Source organism: Crocodylus porosus, unplaced genomic scaffold (assembly GCF_001723895.1).
Source record: "Crocodylus porosus isolate Cpor-Errol unplaced genomic scaffold, CroPor_comp1, whole genome shotgun sequence".
NCBI classification, from domain to species: domain Eukaryota; kingdom Metazoa; phylum Chordata; order Crocodylia; family Crocodylidae; genus Crocodylus; species Crocodylus porosus.
In genome coordinates this window covers 74,137,612-74,159,143 of record NW_017728931.1, presented here as the reverse complement: position 1 = coordinate 74,159,143, position 21,532 = coordinate 74,137,612, and the positions used below count along the sequence as shown (strand labels likewise).

Sequence of the window (21,532 nt, the reverse complement as noted above, 5' to 3'; positions counted from 1 at the left end):
TGCCAGGGGCTGGGCTATGATGCTTGCCAGCTCCTTGAGTACCTTGGGGTGTAGATTGTCAGGGCTGGCTGACTTGAAGGTATCCAGCTTGTCAGGGTGTTCCTTCATGAGGTCAGCATTAATGGAGGGCAGGGGAATCTCCCTCACCCAGACCTCCCTGTCCTCTAGCAGGCATGGGCATCCCATGTGACTGATGAAAGACTGACGCAAAGTATCTATTTAATAGTTTGGCTTTTTCCTGGGCGTCAGTTGTCAGTTGCCCCATCTGGTTTAGCAGGGGTCCAACATTGCCCTTGCTTTTCCTCTGGCTCCCCACATATCTGAAAAAGGACTTTTTATTGTCCTTGATGCTCAAAGCTAGTTGGAGTTCAGTTGTAGCCCTGGCTTTCCTGGTTTGCTCCATGCAGGACCCGACCAGTGCAGAATAATCCTCTTTGGAGGTGAATCCCATCCTCCATCCTTTGTAGGCCTTTCTTTTTAGCCTCAGGAGGTCTGCTAGGTCCCTAGAAAGCTGAGGTGGGGGGAGGTGCTGTGTCCTCTTTCTGCTTTTTCTCCAAGATGGAATAGACTTAGCTTGTGCATTGAGGATTGCTCCCTTGAGGAGCAACCACTCTTGAACTCCCCTCTCCCTGGGGTCCTGGTCCCTTAGGGCCTCGCTGACAAGCTTCCTGAGCTTGTTAAAGTCAGCTTTTCTGAAGTCAAGGACTTCCATGTTGCTGACTGACTTGCCAGCTTTACCGTGGATGGTGAAGGTGATCAGCTCATGCTTGCTGTCACCCAGCTTCCCATCAATCACTAGGTCGCTGATTAGGTCATACCCAGTAGCCAGTACCAAGTCGAGCAGCGCTTTGCCTCTTGTTGGCCCATAGTCTTCTTGAGTCAGGTAGAGGTCATCCACACGTGAGAGGAAGCTTTGCGACTGCTCAGATTTTGCTGAGTGATCCTCCCACGAGATGTCCAGGTAATTGAAGTCACCCATGACAACCCTGGTCCTGGAGTGTGTGGCCTCAGCCAGTTCCCGGGTGAACTCATAGCCAAAGTCAGAACTTCGGGTGGGAGGTCTGTAGTAGACTCCCACCGTTGTGTCCCCATGTGCCGTGTTCCCCATGGATTTTAACCCAGAGGGTCTCCAGTCACCCACCCTGGTCACCAAGATCAGCTTGCAGGGACATGTAGCTTTTCTTAACATAGACAGCTACACCCCTGCCCCTTCTACATGATCTCTCCTGTACAGGGTATAGCCATCAATACCTGTGGTCCAGTCATGGGTGGAATCCCACCAGGTCTCTGTTATCCCTATGACATCATAATTATTTGCATTGAGCAGGAAGGTGAGCTCCTCCTGCTTGTTCCCCAAGCTCCTGGCATGTGTGTACAGGCAGGCAAGTGTCCCCTTGGGGGCTCTTGCCTTGCCCACAGATTTTACCAGGGCTGGGGCAGTGGTGGGCTCCCTGAAGTGCCTTGGCTTGCTGGCTTTGCAATGGTTGCTTAGCAGGCCAGCAGTGGTGGTAGTCCCCCCATCCCCCAACAGGCTTAGTTTAAAGCCTGGTGGAGCAGGTCAGCCAGTCTGGCTTAAAAGAGCCTCTTCCCCAGGGGAGAGAGGTGGAAGCCATCTCTTCCCAGCAGCTCACTGCCTCTCTCGCCAAAAAGCGGGCTGTGGTCTGATGACACCAGCACCACAGTCTTTGCTTGACTATGTGGATCCTCCTCTTCTTCCTCAGCCCATACCCTGAGACTGGGAGGATCGACGAGAACACCACATGTGCCCCCAGATCCTTTAGCCCTGCTCCCAAATCCCTGTAGCACCTCATGACCCGGCTGGGAGCACTCCAAGCTGTGTCATTGGTGCCCACATGAATAAGGAGCATAAGATAGTGGTCTGTGGGCTGGAGGAGCTTTGGGATCTTCTCTGCAATGTCCAGGATGTGGGCACCCGGGAAGCAGCAAACTTCCCAGAATAAGGGGTCAGGGCGGCAGATTACCCCCTCAGTCCCCCTCAGGATGGAGTCTCCCACAACAAACACCTTACGTTTTGTCTTGGGGAGAGTGGGGGCGGTAGCTGCAGTTGAGCCTGTGTTGCCTGCAAAAGCTGGCAACTCAGCAGGCTCTGCTGGAGCAGCAAGAGGTGCGTACCTGTTACTAAGCTCCAGTGGGGCAGGGACCTTGGTGCGGCGGGCCTTAGAGCCCTTGACCACTTTTGTCCATGCCCCGAATGGACAGAGCGGGAGGTCCTGGAGTCCTCCTTTGTCCTGGAGGGAGATGGTGGTCTACCCTCCGGCTCCCGGGGGAGATCTCCTGCTCACAGTCCCTGATGGCATGCAGTCTCTGGACTCCAGCTGGTGCACCAGAGACCCGACAAGGGAAGATGGCCATGCTCCCAGGCCCCAGAGCCTAAAAAAGCGACAGGTAGCCCGCACAGCTGAGAGCCAGGAGCTCCATCTGCTTGGATCCCGGAACCATGGGCTCCATCTGGGTGGCCGTCTCAGGTGCCGGGGGGGGCCACAGACCCCAAGGGGACCCTCAGGGTGTGGCGCGTGCCCATCCATGTCAGGCCTCTGGTAGGCTGGCTACAGCTGGGACTGTTTACCTTGGGGGGGTTCGCAGGCAGGGTCACAGGCCCTCCTGTGCACCCTTCTGTGCAAACTCCATGCTAACTCACGCGCCAGCAGACAAGCGTGCCTGTTCGCATGGCTCCGGTCGCGTGGCTCCCTGCGGGGCTGGGTGAAGTAGGGACCTGGGTGGGGCTTGACCCAGCCCAGCTCCACTCAGCTGCCTCTTCCCACTCAGAGGTTAACCCCCTCCCAGCATGGGCCCCGCTTGCCTCCAGCTGTGCTGGAGGTCGGCGGGGGCTCCACAGCTGCTGGGGGGGTCTTTAGGGGGCTTCAGGAGAGTGGGGGCACAGTGGGCTTTCACCCACACGTCTCTCGCTGCTCTGGAGCCTAACTGCCTGGGTAGTAACTTGAGGCTGGATAAAGGTGGGTTTAGTGTGAGAGAGTACTTATGCTAAGCAAGGCCTAGCATTAAAAACAATGCACTAAAACTCCCAGAATGCTTCAAGGAGGTTGAGAAGTCAGTGATTTGACATTCTGGTAATCACTTTCTGACCCTTAAATAAGGATGCTGACCTTCTGACCTTTGAACAATGATAAAAATAGGAGGCAAGCCGCTTATATTGTTAAAAATGGAAAACTGCATGGCTAAACCGCAATGACGAAAAAACAACCGCATATTATGTCAGCCTTGACATTTTAACCCTGCAAAAACCAGAAAAACATATAGATGAATAATGTATTTAGGTTATAGAAAAACAACATAAGCACTATAAAGATCATTAAGAATTAGCATAAAAATATAAAGGTCATTAAGAATTAGCATAAGCGTAAAAATTATAATACAAAGCGTATCACCTGATATTATAATATAGATAAGTTAACTAAATAACCAATAAAAGTAAGAATTAGAAATGCATATGTATAAGTGTTATCATATATAACTAATAGTAAAGTTATGTTAGATGCCTCACTTCCACAATGGGGACAGTTTTGTATCTTTTGCCTAAAAAAAGATAAGGGACTCCTTTTAAATGAGCTGTTGACCAGTTCTGAGACTACTGAATCAGGCAGCCGCACCTAGCCTCCGGGTTACAGAGCAAGGGCTTGATTTGGGAACCTCGTGAACCAACAAACCTCCTTTATTTTATGACTTTATAAAACAATAAACGTTTTAAATTGAACATCCAGGTCTGAGCCTGTGCTTAATTCAGTCCTTATATAATTCGGCATCGAACTCACACATTTAGTCTCTGAATATAGCGTTTAGCATCTTGTGCCTGTCAGGTGATCATTCGCAGAGTAGCATTGAATTGCAGCACTTTTCAAAACACTTTTTCTTTTTGTAGGACTGTAGACTGTTTGGAGACCTATCCTCATGAGATAGATTTGGCAGAAGAAACAAAGCAACCAACAAACAAAAAAACCCCAAAACAAAACAACCCCATATTTGCTGCCATCAGGTAGCTTAACCCACGGAAACAACTATGCAAACCCTGAGTGTAGATGGGATGAGAGCAACTGTACCATGTTGTTTAGACCTGCTTGGAGCATGGTTGATTGGTGAAGTGCTTAAAACATCAGCTGCTTATCTAAGGGGATTTCAAGCTCCAAGGTGTGAAAGTATTGAACACATCCAGGGAATACAGAGCTTACTTTTATTGCTATAGAAACAGTTTTACTATGGATGGCTGTCATGCTAGAGATAAGAAGGGCTTCTTAAGTAGAGGCTGAAGTGGGTTTTGTGTTCTCTTAATTTCTTTTTTAGTTGCATATACTACTTATCTTTTAAAGTGGATTAAACAGAGTAATCTAAGAAAACAGTGCGTCTAATGGCATTGATCTTAATAGTTCTTGCTACTCCTCTAAGAAGTTTGAGCAGTGCCATTTTCGGTAATTCCTATCTTTTCTCCTTTGACCAAAGGGGAGTTTTTTCTGATTTCATCTTTGCCATCTCTGTATTTAAAAAAAAAAAAAAAAAAAAAAGGAAAAAAAAAAGGGAATTTATATTTCTGCTGGTGCTGATCCTAGCTCTCAGACATGGGATGCTACAGGCAGCAAGTAGGCATTCTATACAATTTCACTGTTTGCACTTCCTTAAACCTGGTGCTAATATACAGAGTACAAACAGTCTGTTATCTGAGAAGCTATGTATATAGTATACTCTTGGTATTACCATATTTACTCAAATAGAAGATGTAGGGGTTTTTGCCCCAATCTGTATGATTGGGGTGGGGGAAGGCAGGGGAGAAGCTCCTCATCTTGCATTTCCATACAAGAAAACCTTGCATAGTTTGTTATGCTTTTTAAAGCTTTATGCATAATCTAGCAAATCATTCATTTTATATATATCTCAGATCAAAGGTGTGTGCGTATTTTTTTTTTATATAATACACACACACACCCCTTCGATCTAAAATGGAAAAATTTAGTGCTGGCTGCTAGTTTCTCGTTTCCTGGAGAAATGCGTGTTGTGTAATACGTGATGATATGCCATATCATCTGCACCCCCTTTTCAAGATACTAGATACACCCATGGCTGTGGCCAGAATATTCCCAAGCATGTCCTACTCACCCACTCCCACTTCTTTATGCCAAACCCATAAATATGCTGATGAGGCCACTATACTGTTGTCACCAGTAGTTGTGTTCATGTATGCTGGGGACTCATGTGTTGAGAGCAGCTGTTACAAGATGCCCTGGATTTTCTTTACTGGAGTATTTCAGTACAAATGTGAGCAGAGGGTATCACTTGGGATGGATTTGTGTACATCTCATCCAGGGCTCAACCAATTTTGGGTGCCTTGAGAGCCTTTCAAACATGCTGTGGGGTGCCACAAAATGCTAGCTTTGTTATGTGTGCATGAATGATTCACATGATAAAAACAGAGGTTTCAAGTAGGGAACCAGTGTATATCAAACTTCCTGACCTGGTGCAGTCTGAGTGCTTTGCAGCAGAAGAATTGTGCTATTATGTTTCTGTAGTCAAAACCAAGTGAAAATTAAGAACTGACATAGACTTGAGGCAACCCTCAGAAAAAGTCATCACCTGGATTGTATGGCAGCACAAAGGCCAAGCAAACCGACATCTGTTCGCTTTGTTATGCCTCAAATTTGTCACCATAAGAGATGGTATAAATTTGTATGGCTCTATTGTGGTGGATGTTTGTTTTCTGCCTGATGGAAAAGCACAGGTAGCCCAGGCAGCCCAAAACAGGGGCTCCTGGAATTCCCATTCTTGTGGCATGCAGGATTAGGCCTCTGAAGCTGTGGGAACACCTACCTGGCTGCCTGCTTTTGCAGAGGTGAGCCCCAGGAATCTTCCAGCAGAGGATTCCCCCAGCATGTAGCATGTTTCTTTGTCCCAAGTTGGATGTGCCTCTGCCAACAGGGAAACCTTGGATTTCTCCTTTGCAAAGACTCATGTCCAGGGCATCTAATTTGGGATGCATCTCTGAAAATGGGGAAAATCCAGGATTCTCCGCTTGTAGAAGTGGCCTCAGGGGTTCCCACAATTTTGGCTGGGGAACGACTGTATGGGACACCAGACAATGTCTATTATACCCACTGAAGCAGAGCGTTTGTGCCAGGACACATTGAGCACAGCTGATCTGCTTCATTTGGTGACCTCTGTTTATAGCCTAGAGAGGCTGAGAACTACTGCTGTAGAGTTTTTTTTATTAATATACTTGTAGTCTTAGCTTGCTAGTGATAAATACCAAAAAAACCCTATTAATAACTAGAGCAAATAAGCATTGTAAAAACAACCCTCATCCCCTCTCCTTTAAAAATGTATATACAGGTGGTCCAATAAAGATACCACCAAAATCCCTTAGCTTCTCACCCATTTCCTGGACCTTCTAACACCACTCTAGTCCTTTAAAAATAACAAGACAAAGCTGCTGTATATTGGCTTCAGTTTTTTTAATCTCTCTTTTTCACACAGATCTCCTTGGCACATGCAAAATGCTTGCATGCCAAGAACAATTACTTCCTTTAAAAAGGCATAGCTTCTAGAACAGTGAATTAATAAATTATGTACTTTAAGCATTTTCTGTTAAAAATACGTGTGGTAGTTATGTTTTAGTACCCAAATCCTGCTTGGTAATCAGGTTAGTCAGGCATGACTTGCTCCTGTTGAATCCATGCTGACTGTTCCTGATCATCTTGGGTGTTTTTACAGGTGCTCTGGGGTGGGACAGTGAGGCATTTTAAGGAGAGCAGCTCTCAGGAGTGCTCATGTCTCATGTATTTAGCATCCTCCATTTCAAAATGGGAGTGAGGGAGCTTGAACTAAAGCTTGTTCGATGAGCTTTAGTTCAAGTGCCCCTGCTGCCATTTTCAAATGCGGGGATGCTGAACACATGAGAGGCTGGAGCATTCTGATTACAACGCTCTAGCAGTCCTGATTATTCAAGTCCTCAGATTAATTGAGTCTGGCCTGACGTGTTTTAATAAGAATGCATCGGAGCACATGTATAGGTGCCCCTTGTTCTCGAGGTGCTTCAGAATAGATTCCCTGAGGACCTGCTCCATGATCTTTCCAGGTATCATAGAATCATAGAAAATTAGGGTTGGAAGGGACCTCAGGAGGTCTAGTCCAACCCCCCTGCTCAAAGCAGGACCAGCTCTAACTAGATCATCCCAGCCAAGGCTTTGTCTAGCTGGGTCTTAAAAACCTTCAAGGATGGAGATTCCACAACTTCTCTGGATAACCTGTTCCATTGTTTTACTATCCTCTTAATGAGAAAACTCTTCCTAATATCTAACCGACACTTTTCTTGCTGTGACTGGATACCCTTGCTCCTTGTTCTGTTATCTGCCACCACTGAGAAAGTCTAGCTCCATCCTCTTTTGAACCCCCCCCCACCCCCCGGTCAGGTAGTTGAGAAGACTGAGGAGGGATTTAATAGCAGCCTTCTTCTCTAGACTAAATAAGCCCAGTTCCCTCAGTCTTTCCTCATAAATCTCGTGCCCCAGCCCCCGTGCCATTTTTGTTGCTCTCTGCTGGACCCTCTCTGATTTGTCCACATCTTTTCTGTAGAGGTCTGCCCAAAACTGAACATAGTACTGCAGTTGTGGCCTCACCAGTGCTGAATAGAGAGGAATAATCACTTCCCCCTTGACCTGCTGGCAACACACCTACCAATGCAGCCCAGGATGCTGTTATCCTTCTTGGCAACAAGGGCACATTACTGGCTCATATTCAGCTGATTGTCTGCTGTAACCACTATGGTCCTTTTCTGCAGAGCTGCTGCCCAGCCAGTCAGCCCTCACCCTGTACTGATGCATGGGATTGTTCCATCCTAAATGCAGCACATTGCACTTCTTCCTGTTGAACGTCATGAGATTCCTTTTGGCCCAATCCTCCAAGTAGTCTAGGTCACTCTGAATCCTAGCCCTACTACTCCCTCCAGCTAGATGTCATCTGCAAACTTGCTGAGGATGCACTCTATGCCATCTTCCAGGTTTTTGATGAAGACATTGAACAAGCCAGCCCCAGGACCACCCCTTGGGGCACTTCACTTGATACCAGCTGCCAACTAGACATCAAGCCATTGATTATTACCCTCTGAGCCCTATGCTCCAGCCAGTTTTCTATCCACCTTACAGTCCATTCATCCAGCCCATACTTCCTTAGCTTGCGTGCAAGAATGATGTGGGAGACAATATCAAAAGCCTTGCTAAAATCAAGGTACAACACATCCACCGGTCTCCCCGCATCCACAGAGGCAGTCATCTCATCATAGAAGGCAGTTAGTTTGGTCAGGCATGACTTTCCCTTGATGAATCGATGCTAACTGTTCCTAATCACCTTCGGCTCCAAGTGCTTAGAAATGGATTACTTGAGGATCTGCTCTATGATTTTTCCAGGTACTAAGGTGAGGCTGACTGATCTGTAGTTCCCTGGATCCTCCTTTTTCCCTTTCTTAAATATGTTTGTCCTTTTCCAAAAATCTGGGACCTTTCCTGATCATCATCAGTTTTCAAAGATGTTGGTCAGTGGCTCTGATATCTCATCAGCCAACACCCACAGCACCCTTGTGTTCATCCCATCTGGCCCCCGATATATGTCCAGTTTTTTTAAGTAGTCCCTAACCTGTTCTTTCACCACTAAGGGCTGATCACCTTCTCCCTAAACTGTGCAGCCTGGTGCAGTAGTCTGGGCACTGACCTTGCCTATGAAGACTGAGGTGAAAAAGGCATTGAGGTGAAAGAGGCATTGAGTACTTCAGCCTTTTCTGTATCCTCTGTCACTAGGTTGCCTCCCTCATTCAGTAAAGGACCCACACTTTCCCTGATCCTCCTTTTGGTACTGACATACTTGTAGAAACCCTTCTTATTACCCTTCACATCCTTTGCTAGCTGCAACTCCTATTGTACTTTGGCCTTCCTGTTTCCATCCCTGCATGCCTGAACAATGCTCTTATACTCCTCCCTAATTATTTGTTCAAGTTTCCACTTCTTATCTTTTGCCACACTTGCTAGTCTTCCTGCACACATCGGGATGGTTTGTTCCTGCAATCTCAGTAAGTATTTTTTAAAGTGAAGTCAGCTCTCCTGGACTCCTCTCTCCTCAGACTGGCTTCCCAGGGGATCCAGCCCATGAGTTCCCTGAGCTAGCTGAAGTCTGCTTTTCTCAAGTCCAGGATCCTTACTCTGCTGATCCCTATCCTTCCTTTCCTCAGGATCCTGAACTCAATCATCTCATGGTCACTTCTGCCCAGGTTGCCAACCAATACTACATTCTTCACCAATTCTTCCCTGTTTGTGTGCAGCAGGTCAAGAAGAGTATGGCCCCTAGTTGGCCTCTCCAGCACTTGCACCAGGTCAGGCTGGTCTGTAATCTCCTGGATCCTCCTTCTTCCCTTTCTTAAAGATGGACACTCTACTCTTTTCCAAACATCTGGGACCTTATCCAACCTCTATGAGTTCTCGAAGGATGTTTATACACATGCTTGGGTGGAGGAGGGATTGGATGCTTCAATTGGAGTGACTCTTGCCTCTCTAATTAAAGCAGCCAGTGTATCATGTGTATCATCATCCCCACACTGAAAAAATGGTGGCAGGGATGCTTTAACTAAAGCTCATTCAGTAAGCTTTAGTTGAAGTGCCACCGCTGCCATTTTGAAGCTTGGGGCGCTGATAAACATGACTCCTGGACTCTGTTGCATGGTCATTACCATGCTTCAGCATACTTGATTAATTGAATCTGCTTTGATGTGCTGTAATTACAGGTATCAAAAAACTCATGAGTAGAGCAAATAGCTGCATAGTAAGCATCTGCACATGTGATGCTGACTGCACAGTAATTAGCTCTAATCTTGAGTCTTGTGGAAATGCACCCCATGAGAAGAGAGTTCTGCTGTATGGAAGCTTTAGTCAGTCATTTAAAGAAGTCCACACTTACCTCTTCTTCCTGGTCCGATGGCCTGTAGCAGACACCTACCACAGGATCCCCTCTGCTACTCTTCCTCTGATTTTACCCAGAGACTTTCAACAGGTCTATGTTCTACTTCATACTGCATCTGAGAACTTATGTACATCTCCTTTATACATAAGGCAATACCTTCTCATTTTTCCCCACTGCCTTTCATTCCTGAACAAGTTGTATCCATGCTGTAGTCAAGTGAACTATCCCAGAACTTCTTCATAATCTCAGTTACATCATAATTTCTTGATTGTACCAGGTCCTCCAGTTCTTCCCATTTGTTCCCCATACTTCTTGCAGAAGTATATAAACATTTCAGGGATCTAATTTATTGTCCCATCTTCTCCCTGAGAAGATTGCTAAGGCTTCCCCTTAATAAGTTTTTATCCAGGTCCCCTGGCTTTTTGCTTACCTTACTTTAATAACCCAAAGTCATTATTGTAAAACTTTTCTTTATTCCTTTTGCTTCATAAGGATGCATATTAACTCTCATTAAGTTAGATACGTGAAATGTTGGTGGAAGGCTTTCCAGTGACTTAAATGGAGATCAGAGTGGACCTACAGATTTAGCATCTCACAGCAAGTGTGCGCTTGAAAAGATAGGTACTACTTCTAAATACAGGTAAGTGTCCCTCATGTTTTAAGTTGTTAAAGATGAAGACATTCAGGCTGTGTGATTTTCAGTGCAAGTTAGGTACTTTTGAAAATCCCAGTTGGCATGCATCTTCTTGACGTACCTTTCAAAACCTGGCCTTAAATTTCTTTGGACCTCAGACTAGATGTCCCGGTTATTTAAACTCAGCTCTCTCAGGTTTTTATATGCGTAATTTGCAATGAAATCACTTTTGAAGATGGGAATTCACCTTTTGTAACTATATTAAAAAAAAAAAAAAAAAAAAAAAAAAAAAAATTGTGTTCAACTGCCTTAATCTTTTTGCTCAATTATAAGTGTGGAGTGCATAAGTAAGTGGCAGATTTACAGTGGATTAAGTCAAATTTATAGGATTATAAACATTAGAATTAATTCCCCCAGAGTACAAGGTTAGATAACACACTGCTAAAAAAAAGGAAGGAAGCAAGCCGGAAAGCAAGCCTGGTCCAGATTTTCACCATAACTTGTATATCTGCGCCAGTCTGGAAGAATATTAACATGTTTTCCCAGAGTGGTTTCATGCCCCATACTTATAAGTTTATACATTTTATAAAATTATGAATGGCATCGGTGTCACGGAGTGGGGCCTAGGAGCAGCCGTGATCCCACTAGCGCTCCCTACCGTGTCAATTAGGCAATTCAGCACCCTCTTATCTCGCCCGCCATGTCTTTGATGATATCTGGCTCTATATGGGAGTCTGCCTTTGATCCCCTAATACGCGGTGTTATGCTGAATTATCCCCCGTTCCGTATGAGGTGACTCGGTGCACCCCAGCCTTATGGGCAATGCGTACCTCCTACCTCCCCTTTAGCACGCCCCAAGCCTCGCAGCTCTTCCAGATGTTATCAGTTTCTTTTCCTTTCTGAGCCCTGCCCAGCACCCCTGGGCTTGTCACGCACCCAGCACCCCTTCTCTGGCACCCCTGGGCTTGTCACGCACTCGGCGCCCCTCTATCCATTAGCCCTCTCGGGCTTACTGACAGTACTCTTCCCCACTGGGCCAGTGGCTTAAGCCTTATCTAGCCCCTCTGGGTTTATACCCCCAATCTGTATCAATTAGGCTCAGGCAGCCTGAGCTTTATTTGGCCCCTTTGGCCCTTCAGGGTCCCCAACACTGGGAGCCCCTCTGGGATCCTTTTCAGTCCACACCTACTGGGGTTTCTATCAATAGTATATGCCCACTCCTGGGGCTTGCTTAAAACCCACCCCCTCATGGGGCTCCTCTCTCTAGTAGCACCCGCCCCCTCGTGGGGCTCTCCCCTTGGAGCCTAATACAAGCCCCTCGGGCTTCTCACTGGTGCTCCTTGCAGTGGGGCTCAGGTGGCCTTAGCTGTGCCTGGCCCCCAAAAATCCTCTTTGCCTTTCTCAGGGCTGGGGTCTTGTACCCCAACTACAGTGCCCTCAATGGCACTGTGCCCCCCCCCCCTCCCAGGGCTGGGGTAGTACACCCTGCAATGTAGCGCCACACTCCAGCACTGGGAGCACCCCCACTCTACTAGGGCATTCCTAAATGAGGCCTTCTCCATCCCCTACAGCCTCTCCAGTCCTCTGGTGTAACAGTAACTAAACAGAACCATAAACCAAACAGCTGAAACACAACAATAAGCCTCCTGGCTAAAACATAAGATCAAAGCCCACCTGGCTCTCTCACAAAGGCCTCCCAGTCAGGGTCCTCTCCACCCTCACCATGCTGTAGCTGCTTGGGTGGGTGGGTGGTTGCTCTGCTCTGCTCTGCTCTGCTCTGCTCTGCTCTGCTCTGCTCTGCTCTGCTCTGCTCTGCTCTGCTCTGCTCTGCTCTGCTCCTACACCTCAGGCTGCCAAAAGAGAACCGCTCACCAGGCTCTGGCCTGGGCTGTTTATAAAGGCCTGGCCCTACCCCCTTCTGGTCACGTGACCAGCCTGGTTGCTCCGGCAACCACCACCTGTGCTGTCTCAGGGAGCTTCAGCAGCCTTATTCCTTCCTAGGAACAGGGCACCTGCATGACCCTGTGACAATCAGTTGGAGGAAACCCCTTTGAGACATCCTAGGCAATCTGAGCAAGGATTTTTTTATTTCAAAAACCACCTACTCCTATTACAATCTGTATGAAGAAATGTAAAATTAATTGTTTATAATCAAGATTCCCTGCTAAAGAAGAAATAATGGGTGAAACTCTGGCTGTATTAAAGTTAATGGGAGTTTTGCCAATGGAGGTAAAATTTCATCTAGTATACTTACTAAGCCCTAATTCTGCATACCCTTACAAACATGTTGAACTATACTCTCATGAACAGTCCCACTGAATTTAATGATTTTCTTAAAATTATCCCTTTGTCTAAGCTGTTATGCAATTAAGGCCTGAATTAAGGTAACCCTGACCAAACTTGCATGTAAGAGAGTATATTAAAGTAAGATGACTGTGATGGAAGACATAAGTAAAAAAAAACAAACAAAAAAAACTATGTAAGCATTTGCAGGGATCAGGGCCTACTGAAGCAGTTTACAGGATGCTCTATTGTGTCATGGGATTTTAAATATTATGTTGCAGTCTGCATTTCCTCATATTCATTGCCATTTCTCTTAATCTTGCTCTGATTTATATAGTTTTCAAGTGGTTTTATTTGAGGGTTTTTAAAGTACAGTAGTTAAAATGGGAAAATGTGTAATTGCCATTGCTCTTCTGCTTAATATTTTATGTATAGAAAATGCAAACCATCATTGTTTGATTGGCTAATCGCAGGGGGAGGAGGAGTATTGGGTTATTATTGGTACTGATGGGTAGAAATTTGTTGTCCGAGACTGTGTTTCAGGAAGGATCTAGTGGTAATAGCCTAGGACTCAGACTTTGAATTCGTGGGTTCCTTTCCTAGTTCTTTTCCGGAGTAGTGTAAACAAGTTGCTTAAACTTTCTGGGCCTGTTTTTCCTGCTGTATAATGGGAATTACAATATTTACAGGAAAAAGATCGGGGGGAGGTTTGGCTTCAATGGAAGCAGGATTTTAAGGCATCTTCCTCAAAAGAGTGTTTTGAGGCTAAATTAAAATATGTAGTACTTTAAGGTCCTTAAACAGAAGGTTTTGTGTAAAGTCAAAATATTGTTAGATTACTTGGTATTTGTTAAGCAGTAGGTAGACTTTGAATGGCTATGTTGTGTTCCACACGAGTGGTTTTCATTCTGTGGCCTGCAAAGTATTATCAGGTGGTTCATGCAGCATTTGCACTTTATCACAATAGTGAAACATAAGCATTCAGACTAGCTGTGGCTATGTCAGATTTCCAGAGTGGACCAACTGCATTTTAAAACCAATAATTTTTCATCTCCCTCATAGATACTTTATGTACCTCTGCTTTGGGACTTTTAAAATAAAATTGTTTAAATTTTCATCAAATACAGTTTTTGTTGATGGCAAAGTTGGAGATGAAACCCGAAGTAGTGAGATTAGAGGTAGTGGGGGTTGCAGTTAGTTATGAGAGTGTTAATTACACACAAAATCCCACATCCAAGAAAGGAAAAATAAACACCACAGACACCAAAAAAAGAAGGATGTCATAACAACATTCAGATACATTAGTAAAAGCTTATTGTCATCTGGTCTCCTTCGGCTGTCCTGACACAGACACAGACACAGACACAGACACAGACTCTCTCTCTCTCTTATGAAGTGTTCCACAGTATATATATTATATTTTACAAAACATTATGTGTAAATAAGTAGTACAGATTCATAAAAAAATTAGACAATTAGGTGGTCTTAGAGAGATTACAGTTATTGGTCTCAGGGATTTCTATGCCAGTTCATCCCTTGAGAGTCAACGTTGGATTACTCAGTTTATTCTCCAATATTTTTTTATTTGAGAATTCATATTGCCAAAGAAGTACAAACACATATAACCAGCCAAATCCTATTTTGACATAAATGTGACTTAAGTACTGCAAGGATACTGTGCTGGCCTTTTGTCTGGGAGTGTTTCATCCTCAAAAGGCTCTTTTAGACTAACAAGCTTTTATTTCTTTAAGAAAATGGAAAATTTTGTCTGATTTGTTGAAACCCTGTAAAAGCACTGGCATCTATTCAGTAATTTTTTTTTCAGGCTTTGAAACACCCTCCCCCCCATTTAGCTTTAGACTGTAACTTGTTTTATGAGGACTTTGTGCTGTGAGTGGAAGCAGGATCATTCAGAAGCAGTTTTTTGGTGAAGAAATGAGAATTTCCTTTGCCATAATTAGCAGAGTTTCCAAACTTCTGACAAAGCTGCACTTTTGCTCATTATGAATAAAAGCTGGACATGGGTAAAGTTTACAGCTGGAATCTTTCCAGGAAGACTTTGAAAGCAGAACTATATTTTATGTTCAATGTTATATTTTTATCTTAATTTCTGTCCCTCTTGACTACTATTATGAGATTAAAGTTAGATGGATACAAAGTCATTTGAGAAGCTGGGTTACAGTTAAATAGCCTGACTTGCTTCAAACAACCAGAAACAAAACTGCATTCTTACTGGGTTTTAGGATTACAGTTGATGGCTAAAATGCTCCTTTGTGACATCCAGATGAAGTGATGTTATATGATAGTACTCAGCTTTGATTCTGCTCCTTGACTAGAACACTCATCTTTCTTACCAGCTGCTACTGTCATCAACCTCAGTATTTCCAGTGTGGCTAAGAATCACTTCATATAAAACAAATAGATCTTCTGTGCATTTCAGCAGTATCTAAAGTTCTCTCTTAATTTAATCAGCTTCATTATAATGAATGCATCTTCTGTACCCTTGACTAACGAAACATGGTAATAAAAAAAATGAGGCAAGCATGTGGTGCTGCTGATGGCATGCAGTAGTACCACGGTGACACGTGTGCTCGATATTTATCTGAAAACTAGTGGTAATGGTGACAGTTAAATGTCTGTCAATCTTTTTGATGCACATATCTTTCACTGTTTCTTCTCAACAGTTGCTGTCTTTTCAAGACAAGTCATTTGTTTTTGGTCAGCTGTAGCAGTCTGTTTTATCAAGATTTTTTATTAGCAATATTAAAACAGCTGGGCATTATGAATGTTTTAAAAATATTTGTATTAAACTGTGAACTGAATGGTAAAAAGTTGTATCGTGTGTAAATGTGCACATGTGCATGCATACATGTGCCCGCACTCATGCATAAATAACAATCCAGTACTTGAGAACAATATTACTTAAGTCTTCCATTTCAGTGGGGCTCTTTAGGAATATGAGAGTAAAAGTATTCCCCTCTGGGCCACCAAGTTTGATCTCCTGAATTTCCAGGCAATCATTTACCCAATCCTCGCTAAAAGGTTCTGCTTCCAACCCCTATATGCAACTTTAAAGCACGAAATGGAAACCTAGGAATGCCCCACAACAAGCCACAGATAAAAACGAGGAGACAAGAGCACTGCCAATTTCCTGCCACTGCAATGAAAAGTATAGGATTAACATAGGCTCAGAGCATCAACAAGGGGGAAGGAACCCCAGTACACCTCTTGCAATCTTACCAGTGTAACTTAAGGGAGAAGTTTAGTGCAATAAATATTCCTGATACAGAAGTAGCTTTATAGTTAGCTTTCAGAAAAGTCCAAGGAGACATCTGTTTGTACCAATCAGTCTTTCCTTGTTAAATTTCCTCAACACCCTACAGATTCTTCCAAACCACCCCAGTCTTCTGGAAGAGGTATTGGTGCTAATGAACCTCTTTTCATTTAGCCTTTAAGGGAGCACGATAGAACCTATTTTTGAATCAGCTCCAAGAAAAAAGAATGAGGACAGCAGAAGGACCCTTATCACCTTTGCACATCAGGGCTAGGGACAGACATTACACATAAACCATTTAAGTGATCAGAAACTGGTTTAAATCTGTACCAGAACAGATGTTCAGTGTACATAAACCAGTTTCAAAATGGCTGAAGCCAGTTTGAGATAAACCTGGTTAAATGTAGGATCCGACTTAACTGATATGGCTTAAATCGGTTTATGCAATGTCTGTCCCAGACCTTTTGTTTGTGTCAAATAATCCAGACACCTTTAGCATCCCAGCATGCTCTCTGGGCTGGGCGGGGCTCTCTGCTCCACTGCAGGGCTGCTCCCTCCTCTGTGCTCCATGGCTGGAGCTCAGCATAGGCTAGCAGGAGCTAATTAACAGGTAACTTAATGTCCTTCCTTGGAAGAGCGGTTTAAGAAGAGCTCCATTAGTTAATGGAGAGAGGCTTTGTTTTTTTAATGAGTTGATAAACCCTAAGTTAGGGGTGATAAACATTCCCTGCTCAGCAGCTTGGGGGCAGGGAGAGGAAATAACCAAAGCATCCTGCTGGGGCCTCACCATGTCCCCTCCTTGCCCCCCAAGCTCCCTACTGTGAAAATAAAGGGAGGGCTGTTTTAGCACCCCCCAGCTTCTAGCCTGAGCCACTGCAGGCATGTCCCTGCATTACTGGGATATCTCTCTGGGTTAGAAACTGATTTAGCTTAGCCAGGTTAGACTAACCTGCAAAGATTAAATCAATTCAGGCTCAGGCTTTTTGAATATCTGTACCTAGCCTGAAGGTGAAATCCTAGCTCCGTAAGAACTAATTGAGAGTTTTGCCTCTGGGATTTGTAGTCCATAGTCACAGCCAGCAGTAAGTTTTAGCAGGGCAGGGCAGCTCTGTACTTGGTGGAAGGGTGGTTTAACCCCCTCCCTGGCCCCAGACCCTAGCTGTGGTTTGCTTGGGAGGGGCAGTCCTTATTATTCCCCTCCCCACTTCTCAACCTTTCTCTGCTGGAGCAGACATCACAACCAGGCCCAGGGCTGCAAAGCATGTTGGGATGCTGGGGAACTCTGTTTAACTTTGACCAGGAAGGGCCCTGGGACAGAAGTTCCATAAACCAGTTTGACCTCAGTTGGTTAAGTCTGATGCTACATTCAACCAGGTTTATCTTAAACCAATTTCAGCCATTTTGAAACTGGTTTATGTGTACTGAACATCTGTTCTGTTACAGGTTTAAACCAGTTTATGATTACTTAAACTCATTTATGTGTAAATTCTGTCCCTAGCCCAGGAGTTGGGTCAGGCATTTGTAGGTCTGTGAGCAACAGCTTGAGCTTCTTCCCTAGAAAATCTCCACAGGCCAATGAGGAAGAGAAATGATGAACAGGTCTTGCAAGGGGGAATTTTCCTAATCTTTACATTGTCCAAGAGATGTGGGACACAGTGTCGTAGAGTGTTTGCAGAGCATAGAGGACACCCACACTGTTTCTTCTGACTGCTTTGCTGTCTGTCTCAGTTCAAGCTGCACATTACAGTTAATAACCCTGAGTCCAGGTATCAATTTGCAACCAGTTGGTTAGTGCTCACACTCTAGCACAGGGCAGGAAACAGGGCTGAAAATAGATTTCTAATCTCAGCTCAGACTCGCACCTGTAAAATAATAATTGAGGTAGAGAGTAGGAGATCTTGGGTATAGTCATTGCTGAGATTTGGTCCTAGGATATCCTAGGTCTCAAGTCAATGCTTAGATGGCTGAACTAGTCAAGGTGATCTGTAGCAGTGCTATAGAAGTTTTAGCATACTTTCCATTCAGTCTTGGATGAAACTGAAGAAGCATTTTTCTGGGGGAAAAAATGCTCTTGTCCAGGAAAAAAAAATAAACTGGCTGAAGAAGAAAGTGGTAAGATATGAATAGTTCACTTAGGAGGACTTTTTATTGTGCTTTGTTTATTTGCATAATTATCTGTTCCTTTTGTATATATTTTTCATGTTTTGGTGTGTATGTTTTCATTTTCTCTTAATATTATTTTTCTTAACTTTTTCCAAGCCCTCATCTTGAGAATGGAAGAGAAAATGATTTTGACATCAGTCTGGTCTCACAATCTATACCAGATGCCTCTGCTCTTTATGAACACTGAGACTTGTGTAGTCTAGGATTCTTCTATGGATCCCATGATTCTTGTCAGACTGCCACTCTCAAGACACCCCACCCAGGCTGAATCCCTTGCCTTGTGTGCCAAACCTAGAAATAAAGCATTTAAACTGGTCTGAAGGAGCCCCTGCCACTGCTGTTAAGCACTCCAGGGAATGAGATGCTCTTTCAGTGCAGCTCCCCTGCTTCATTTTTGGGAAGCAGGAGCAGTATTTATATGCTTGCATAGTCTTCACAAGGGTTCTAATAAATAGAGGCCATTATTATCATTTGCATAGGTTGGGCAAGCACTTTGAACTGTTTCATACGTGTCATCCAAGGCCTGCCACAGTGCATGTTCTTATTAGCTCTTTAGTAAGTCAGCAGGTTTGTCCACTGTCTGTTTGACATCTGAGAGAGATGCATCTTTGCGGTCTCTTGAATAAAATGATTTATTTGGTCCGTTTAACACAGAGATAATTTAAAGAGAATGCTTTCTGAAAATGGTTTTATTTCATTGTAAATCTTGCCAAATAAAATATATTTTTGCACTGTTGGGCAGCATGTCAACAGCAATGTAGTTCAGACAATGAAGACAATGTCTTCAGCATTTTGAGGTTGCCTATGGTGAGCCAGCTTTCTGGGCAGAGAGTTCACTTTCTAATGGGAACAATTTATTTATGTGAATCCCAGCTCCTTCTGAAACTGCTCTGCGTTCCAGACTGCCATCTCCTTCTGAAACTGCTTAAGTGTTCCAGACTGCCATCTTTCATCTTCTCCCAGATCAAAAAATAAACATTTTTACTCTCCGAGACATAGTTCAGCATCTTGGAGATTTCATCAGAGATATTATGAAATACAAACAATGCCAAGGAAGAAGTGGCATTTTTCTCCTCTTTATATCTAGTAGCAGTCTGCCTATGTGACCCCCTACATATAAGTCTTCCTCACTACTTGAGAAGAAATTCTCAGTCAATTCTTCTCACATCACCCTTGTCTCTCATATCACCCTTTCCAAGGAGTAGATACTGTGTCAGATTTTCCTTTCTGCTTTTTTTCATTTTTATTTAAATGTGCATGGCATTGCATGTATGAATGGTACTGTACAGTAATTGCCAAACAAATTGCCAGGCTGAGGCATAATGCAAAACAAAATAATTGCAAATGGAAGTGTGCACTTTTTAAATGAATTATATCCTGGGATATAGGCTTTGATGTCAGGGACAAAACTCCCATTGATTTCATTGAGAGCAGGGAGCTAAACAGTGTGAAATGTCCAGTGTAGGAAGGACAATCGGACTCTTCAGAAGTTTGGCTGTAGTTGAGTCTGGCACATTAAATCTAGTTAAAAAAACTGCTTATTATTTATCTAATAGTTTTTATAATAGGTTTCTAGATAGTATTACAACTTAAGTACAATTTTATTTTTATAGCACCTCCTCAGGGTGCTGCACACTATACCTTTGCTGCTGTTCCTAGGTTACTCCATAGTAAATTTTGCTTTGTCTCAAGCTGAGTGAAACTACAAAGGTCTGTCTCATAGTAAATAAAATGTCAGTATTCATTTATTCATTTTTGTCCTGAAATGAGACAAAACATTGACATTCTGATTTTTTGTGGAATTGACTTTTCAACCCCCCCCCCCCACAACAGACTTCAAAATCTCAATATGCTGTTATTTTAATTGAAAAATAAATACAACATTCTTGAATAAAAGGGGGTTTTTTCCTATTGTTTTCCCAAAACACTTTTTCCTTTCAAATTAGATTCTTAGTCTCTGTTTCTCATACATGAATTATGAGTACATACAGACATCCAGGGAAGTTAGGGGGGAGGTTAGATTTAGTTAAAAATGGCCCCCCAGTCTAAGGCAAGTTGGGATTGGGGGAGTGGGCTTGGGATAATTGGAGGCTGGTGAGGTCCATGGGGGAAGGGATGGACGGATCTGGGGGGCAAGCGGCGTTCAGAGTGGGGACTGGTGGGGGGTTGCAGGATTGGTTTTGTGGGCTAGTGGGGTCCATGGGAGGGGTGGCAGGGATCAGGAGAGGTTCTCCAATCCTGCCAAATCCTCCTAGGCTCCCACAGCCCCCCATGATGTTGCTGAACTTCCTTCAAGCTCACAAACTGCTCCTGGGGCTGGTCTTACAGCTAGGTCGCACTAGTCCCACGAAGTAGGTCAGGGTTGGGGAGGTGGCAGCTCTGTTGGGGGTGGAGTTAGTTCAATCCGTCCCTGGGTGAACCTAGTTTAAAGCTTTCCTCACCATGGTAATGAGCCTGTCTGCAAAGGTGCTTTTCCTTCTCTTCTGTATAGTTCATACTTAGAATCACCTAACTCGGGATCTAAGTGTACAGTCTGCATCTGGATGAACTAAGGTAGACTGGGTGGCCCTTTTTAACACAATTTAACTTCCCCATTGTCCTTGAACATCTGTACCTAGCCTATGAGAGCATCATTAGATCCATTTTGTCTGTTGGCCTGGTACCTTGTACAGGGTACACATCCCTCAATGTACTCAAACTCAGCTGACCAAGCAGCATGATATATCAGGGGACATGCAATCCTCCAGGAAGCCTTACTCAAAGGCACAGAAGCTTACGGTAAACCCTGCTGGAGAGCCGGTGGGGGCAGAGCAAGGGGATGGGAAGGGCAGGTGTCACTGAGTGCTAGAGTCATGGGCAGATATAGAATTTTGACAAACAGGATGCACATGGTGAGATCATAGAATCATAGAAGTAGGGTCGGAAGGGACCTTGTAGATCTTCAAGTCCGACCCCCCAGCCTGGGCAGGAGAAAAACTGGGCTCAAATGACTCCAGCCAGGTAGGCATCAAGCCTCTTTTTAAAAATCCCCAGGATAGGAGCCAGCACCACTTCCCTTGGAAGTTGGTTCCAGCTCCTAGCCACCCTAACTGTGAAGTAGTTCTTGTGGATGTCTAATCTAAACCTACTCTCCAATAATTTGTGTCCATTATTTCTTGTCATGCCAGGGGGCGCTAGGGGAAACAGTGTCTCCCCCAAACCCTTCTGGTCCCCCG

General features: G+C 44.3%; 1 protein-coding gene across 1 annotated transcript in view; it reads left to right on the top strand.

Annotated features, from left to right (window-relative positions):
- The window catches only part of NAV3 (neuron navigator 3), a 787,742-nt gene that overhangs the window by 351,930 nt on the left and 414,280 nt on the right, over positions 1 to 21,532 (top strand). The gene's annotated exons all lie outside the window — the stretch shown is intronic.